Below are 6,665 nucleotides of genomic sequence, written 5' to 3'. Positions count from 1 at the left end.
CAAAAATGGACAACTACAACAAATGTTTCCTCCAAAACAGTGATCCTCAACACAGTACCGGTGTATCGGTAACTTGGTATCGAGCCACAGAGGAAAACAACAAACATGCGTTTCGTTGAATTATTTTTGCTTCGTTTTATATTGGAAAACTTCTGGATTCTAGAGGGATAGCAAGCATTGCAAACAGTTTCGAACCACTTCCAGTGGCTCACCTGAATCACGTCTCATAAACCGCGCCACAAGAGTGAGTGCAAGTCGCGACCTACGATATTTGAGTCATGACCCATGAGATTTAAACGGTGACCTACGAGATTTTAGATGTAACCCTCGAGATTTGAGTCTCGACCCACGTGATTAGAATGACGACCCACAAGATTTGAGACGCGACCCACAAATTTGAGTCATGACTCATGAGATTTGAGTTGCGACCCACAAGATTTGAGACCCGACACATGATATTTGAGTCAAGACCTATGAGATTTGTGTTGCAAACCAAGAGATTTGTGTTGCGACTCACGAGATTTGAGTCACGACCCCCGAGATTTGAGTCACAGACCAAGAAATTTGTGTTGCGACTCACAAGATTTGAGTCAAAAGCCACAAGATTTGAGTCGGGAGCCAAGAAAATTGAGTAGCGACACACAAGATTTGAGTCATGACCCCCAAGATTTCAGTTGCTAACCAAGAGATTTGAGTCATGAACCACAAGATTTGGGTCGGGAGTCACAAGGTGTTATTCGTGAGCCACGAGATTTTAATTGGGAACCACGAGATTTGAGTCACGTGGCATAAAATTTGAGTTGCAACCCACAAGATTTGGGTCGTGACCTGAGAGTTTTGAGTCGCAACCCACGAGATTTAAGTCACAACCCACAAGATTTGAGTCACAACCCACGAGATTTGAGTTGCGACTCCAAAGATTTAAGTGGTGACCCATGAGGTTTGAGTTGAGACCCATGAGATTTGAGTGGCGACCCATGAGATTTGAGTCATGACCCACAAGATTTAAGTTGCGAACCGAGAGATTTGAGTGGCGACCCATGTGGTTTGATATGAGACCCACGAGATTTGAGTGGCGACCCACGTCCCACAAACTGAGCGGTTTGCATGGCGACCCACAAGATGTCAGCAGGTAACCACGAGATTTGAGTGGCGACACACAAGATTTGAGTCATGACCCCCGAGATTTGAGTTGCGAACCAAGAGATTTGAGTCATGAACCGCAAGATTTGGGTCGGGAGTCACGAGATTTTAGTTGGGAGGCACGAGATTTTAATTGGGAGCCACGAGATTTGAGTCACATGCCACAAGATTTCAGTTGCAACCCACAAGATTTGGGTTGTGAACCGAGAGTTTTGAGTCGCGACCCTCGAGATTTGAGTGGTGACCCACTTGATTTGAGTCACAACCCACGAGATTTGAGTCAAGACCCACAAGATTTGAGTCAAAATCCACGAGATTTGAGTTGCGACCCACAAGATTTGAAACATGATATTTGAGTCACGACCCAAAAGATTTGAGTCTCAACCCACATTATTTGAGTTACAACCCATGAGATTTGAGTTGCAACCCGCAAGATTTGAATGGTGAACCCACGAGATTTGAGACATGACACATGATATTTGAGCCACGACTGAGATTTGAGTTGCGACCCATGAGATCTGAATTGCGACTCACAAAGTTTGAGAGAGAGCCGTTTGAGAAGAGCCTTCAAACCTCGATTAATAGATGCGTCTGTTATAAATCTCAAATATTGTGTTTGCATATTCCGTCTCACACAGCTTCTCTGTCTTTTATTCCTACCCAGCCACCCATTTCTGGAGAGGACTTGCAGACTTTCAAGAATCTATTTATTTTAGGGCATCATTTCTGTTTATAGCTCATATAGAGAGGAGTGAAACCTCAGCGCTTTTCTAACAACCGTCTCCCCCTGCAGCAGTCCATCCCCGCCGCACAACCTCAAATCAGAGTCACTGCAGATTACGCTGGGAGCAAATCCGCGGATAACAAATGTCATTTTATTTTGTTTGCGCGGCTCCGCCTAATTCCGTTTATTCTCGCCAGACCAACCGTTTCATCCCCAAAGCTTGTTTTTTTATTTTTTTAAACGGATTTCATATTCTCCGGGCAAGAGGCAACACATCTGTTGACATGACAACCGTTTAGTCTGATGGAGATGAGGCTTGTCATCGCCAAGTCTATCTCCAATTCCCACCGCATTGAGATTCTGACTGAAGTCCCCCCCCCCGCCCCGTTCGCCCTGACGCCAGACATCCACTTGAGTCAAATGGCGTGGGTCTGCTCCATCTCATTTACTGCTGCTGTGAGCCGTCCAGCTCAAAGGACGTTACCAAGATTTGCTTCCAAGTGACACGGCGAAGCTTTTCTGCAATCAGAGTCACAATATCCAGGAGATTTGTTCTAGAGTCCGTCAGTATCACATTTTGTTTTGATTTTCTTTGTGTGTGTGTACATGAGCCTCTGGATTGATGAATACAAGGCAGTTTGGGTCATTTCTCACTGCAGTTTACCTAAAATTGTGGGACTTTTTCAGTCTCTACCTCAACTCACCGGAGTTTGGATCACTTCTGAACAATCCTGTGCTTTAAATTTAGTTTCAAAACAGTCACGATGTGTCTAAAGCCAGCATAAATCATTCTTGATTCAAGGAGAAATGCACAAAAAAAGATGAAATAACTGGCTGGGATTGTAGGGAATAGATTGTGATTTATGGTGGAGTGAAACAAAACTCAGACTTTCCGTCAGATCTGGTTTGTAGTTATGGAAAAGGGAACATTTGAGCAAGAGTTTTTCAAAAAAGGTTTGATTTTTTTTTTGTCATGTTTCCTTTGTTTTTGTCATGTCATCAAGTTCAAGTTGTTAATTACGCTCAGCTGACTTCAATTAAGTTAATTATCCTCAGTGTACTTAAGTCTCTGCTTTACAGGTTAAGTTGTTGCCCTCCAGCCCTGGTAAACTCTGGTCTGACCAACATTTATATATCATGAGTTCAGTGGAAACTAATATTTTTTTTTCCTGAAATGTTGTCTCCAACTAATAATCACTTGCACATCAGCTCAAAAACTAGTTTTGGGTTTTTTTTATCCTAGTCAGGGATCATTACAAGAACTCTTCATGAGTTAAAGTCCCAAAACATTTGTGTTATAGTCAATAATGGGTCTTTGTTCACAAGTTCCAGTCAAGAATACAAACTTTATGCCACAGTCTTTGTAAACCAAAATTTAAGACTTGACCCACAATGTATTTAATATATATAAACTTGAAAGTGTAGTTTCCTGTTTTAACTATTTAAGGAGAAAGAGTCCAAGATTGTAAAGAAAATGATAGAAGTGAAGTATTACTTGAATATTTAAAGTAAGGGATGCTGGGTCAACATTCAAAATTTTTGTTATGTACATATATAAATAGAGGTAGTTATATGTATGCAAAGACTGGCTTTCACAGCAATATCACGGCTGGAGAACAGAAAAGATTTCATCCCTATGGTATAGACCCTGGATGGTAGTGCAATGGCTGAGACGTGGCCGCGGAATAGACGCGCATACAAGCGGTACAAAATTTGGCTGCCAAAACAGCCAACAAAAATGTTTGAACTACACAATAATTTAGACCGCGGGTGATTATGTGGGGTACCAGTGGTACAGCCATGCAACAACTGTGCCAGTGCCAGGGCGGGGCGTTGAGTGAACGCCGGCACACACGCTTGGACACGCTTACACTCGATCAAGCAGTGCTCTGACAGTGGAATAAATCCGGCGTCTGAATCACTGCTATTCCACAAACATGCACAAAGTTAGTGCGTGTGGCAGATTTTCCACATTTTTTACCCATGATATGACCGTCAGATCCTGTGGGACCAGGACTTAAAGGGTAACCAAACCCTAAATTAACTTTTTTTTGGTTGTTGATCTCTATAAATTGGGTTTTAAAAGTTCTGTCTATTGGCTATAGCCAAATTTTTGATAAATTAAAATAAAAATTTTTAATTCTTGAAAATATAGTCAATCGTCTGTGTGCTGCCCCCTACAGGTTGAATCAAGGTATTACAGTTGAATTTTGTGATTGGTCAAACCAAGTAAGTTTCAGAAGACTGATGTCATGATCTGCAGCCCCTAAGCCCCTCCCCTCTGACTGGATTTTTTTAAATTTTGGCAGTGGGTGGAGTCAGCCTCCAACTTCCTGGTTTGGTTACTCTTTAAGTGGTAGGCAGATCAGCAGATGAACAAGCTGAAATATATGGGATATTTTGTTACAATCTAGCTCCTTTTTGTCATTAATGTTGTTTATTTTTGCTAACTTTATGAATTAAGGAAGACTGGAAATTGAATTTTTATGGTATAGAACACACGAAAATCTGTCAAAGTGTTTTGGTGTGACTTTGGTAAACTACAAAGAATTGATGGATTATTGGAAAATTATGGCTACCACAGTCAAGAACCTCGTTGAGTGTTTACTTTGCAGTTATTTTTACAATTAAAAACTTTTTTTTTTTTTCTGTTGACCTATAATGAAGAGGTATGAGAGTCGCACTTGGCTCCAGAGTCTCAGGTTGTCCTGAACCTCATTCGAAAAATCCAGACATTGAGGTATTTTTGTATTTCTTGATAAATTTTGAGTCACTGTCAGTCAATCAACGGGTGTCCGGTAGAATTTTTACATTCTGATGAATTAAAGACGTCCAATCATACAAGATTAACAGAGAAACCCCACATTAACAACCCTCCACTGCCGTGTATGATAATGTGGGGTCTTTTTGTTTAACTATGTCGAGGTTATCGCCCATCAGAGAGGCATCACTCCATCTCCGGTGGCTGTTTTCATTCCTCAGACCTGCGTTGACTTTGTAGAACTCCGAGTCAAGGTGTCCTCTTCCATCTGGGGAAATGTTTTGACTTTACAGGGAAGCTTGGGTTTGGAGATGTTGTGATTAAAGACTCAATTTCCCAGAGGTCAGTGTGGTGCGACGGCGTACAGTATTAACACAAACTGATGGAGAGTCAGTGACACATGCTCTCCGGCTCACACATCAGCACCTGTGGAGCCCAGATGACGAGATGAAATATTCCCATCACAGATGACACTTTCAGCTCGTCGTATTCTGAAATTCTGCCTCTTCGCGCTCCTGTTCATGTTGAAGTCGAGGGAGAGGCCCGCAGCAGACCTCTATTAACAGCTAAGCCCTGAAATGCTGCCATCCCGCATTATCCTTGCGGAGCAGAAAGCCCCGCCATGCGTAATCCCGGCATGGGTCTCATGTGGAAAGCTTTTCAGAGTGACAGGTTTTAATGCAGCTTTGCTTTGTTGGGCTGCTGCCTGCCAAACTCTGAGGCCTGTCTGTTCTTCTCTCAAGCATATTAATTTGCAAAAAGTGATTGACAGAAAGGAAGAGTTTCCGCAGCTACAATTCAACTGGACACTAAAAATAAAGTGAGGAATCCATTTAAGACGATTATTCCTGTGTGTCCGAATCTACAATTCCAAAATCCAATCCCCTGGATTTTTCCCAGAAGTCTCTGCATAAAACTAGAGTGCATCAATGATTAGTAGATTGGCAAAAATAGACCACAATGCATTGCGTTTGAGCGATTTATCACTAAAAAAATGTTTTATTTTTTTCAATAAATCACCCAAGTTTTCATTATCAGAATAGAACAAATTCATGAATAATCTTCGTAAAATGCTCTTTATTTATTTGTCATAGTAAGCATGGCGTCTGAAATACGTTAAAATCCACTAGACACTATTCTTTTAGGGGTTAAAGACTAGTAAGGAAATTCAGACAAAGCCACTATGGATAAATCAGTTTAAAAAAGACTTTGTTTTGATGCTAACACAACGCCCAACAGGAAGAACCCTTAAGGACCCTCCGCGTCAAAAATTTATGTTTTGGGTGTTCCCAACTTGTTGCTTTTTGACGTATTTTTGACAGGGCCGGCCCTGGGATGCATGGCGCCCTATAGGCGAAACGTGATTGCTGCGCCACACACACACGAATATCACTGCGTGCAAAAAATGGAGTATGTAAAAATGAGTGTTTCTTTCATTTTAATTCTCAAGAATTAAATAATCACTTAAAAAATGTTTATCCCTAGCCGGGATGCAAACCCCCGACTTCTGAATGAAAGGCAACTGCACTAATATATCACTATCAGCGCTGCAGATGTTTTGTTAGGCATCTCCAGTGTTTGAGGTTTAAAGATTTCTATTGTTAAGGGTTTAAAAAAAGGGGGAAAAAAGAAAAAAAAAATACATCGCCAGTTAAATAAGATAAATATACGAGAGTATTTTGACCGAAATGAGGAAGGGGTGAAATTCCAAGCAATTGAATATAAATAAAACAGAAAAACCTCTGCTTTGAGTCAGTTTTTCCTCCTCTTTCTTTCTTTTTTGACCTTTAAGCTGTCCCTGAGGGCTTGTTTAGCTGCTTTTTCATGCTTAAAGTTTTAAAAACGCGCTAACAGGTAACACCGTCCGCACTTCCACCAAGGTTCGACTTGTCAGGCACGGAGGACCAGACAAAATGATTGAGTGTGTCAAACTTTTTAGTTATGTTATTCATGGTATTAATTATTACCTTTTTAAACATTTTTACACAAAATGATTGGTGTGTTGAATTGTTAAAAAAAAAAAAAAAAAAAAAAAAA

The sequence above is a fragment of the Oryzias melastigma genome, linkage group LG2 (assembly GCF_002922805.2).
Source record: "Oryzias melastigma strain HK-1 linkage group LG2, ASM292280v2, whole genome shotgun sequence".
Taxonomy (NCBI): Eukaryota; Metazoa; Chordata; class Actinopteri; order Beloniformes; family Adrianichthyidae; genus Oryzias; species Oryzias melastigma.
Note: the sequence above shows the minus strand (reverse complement) of the source record.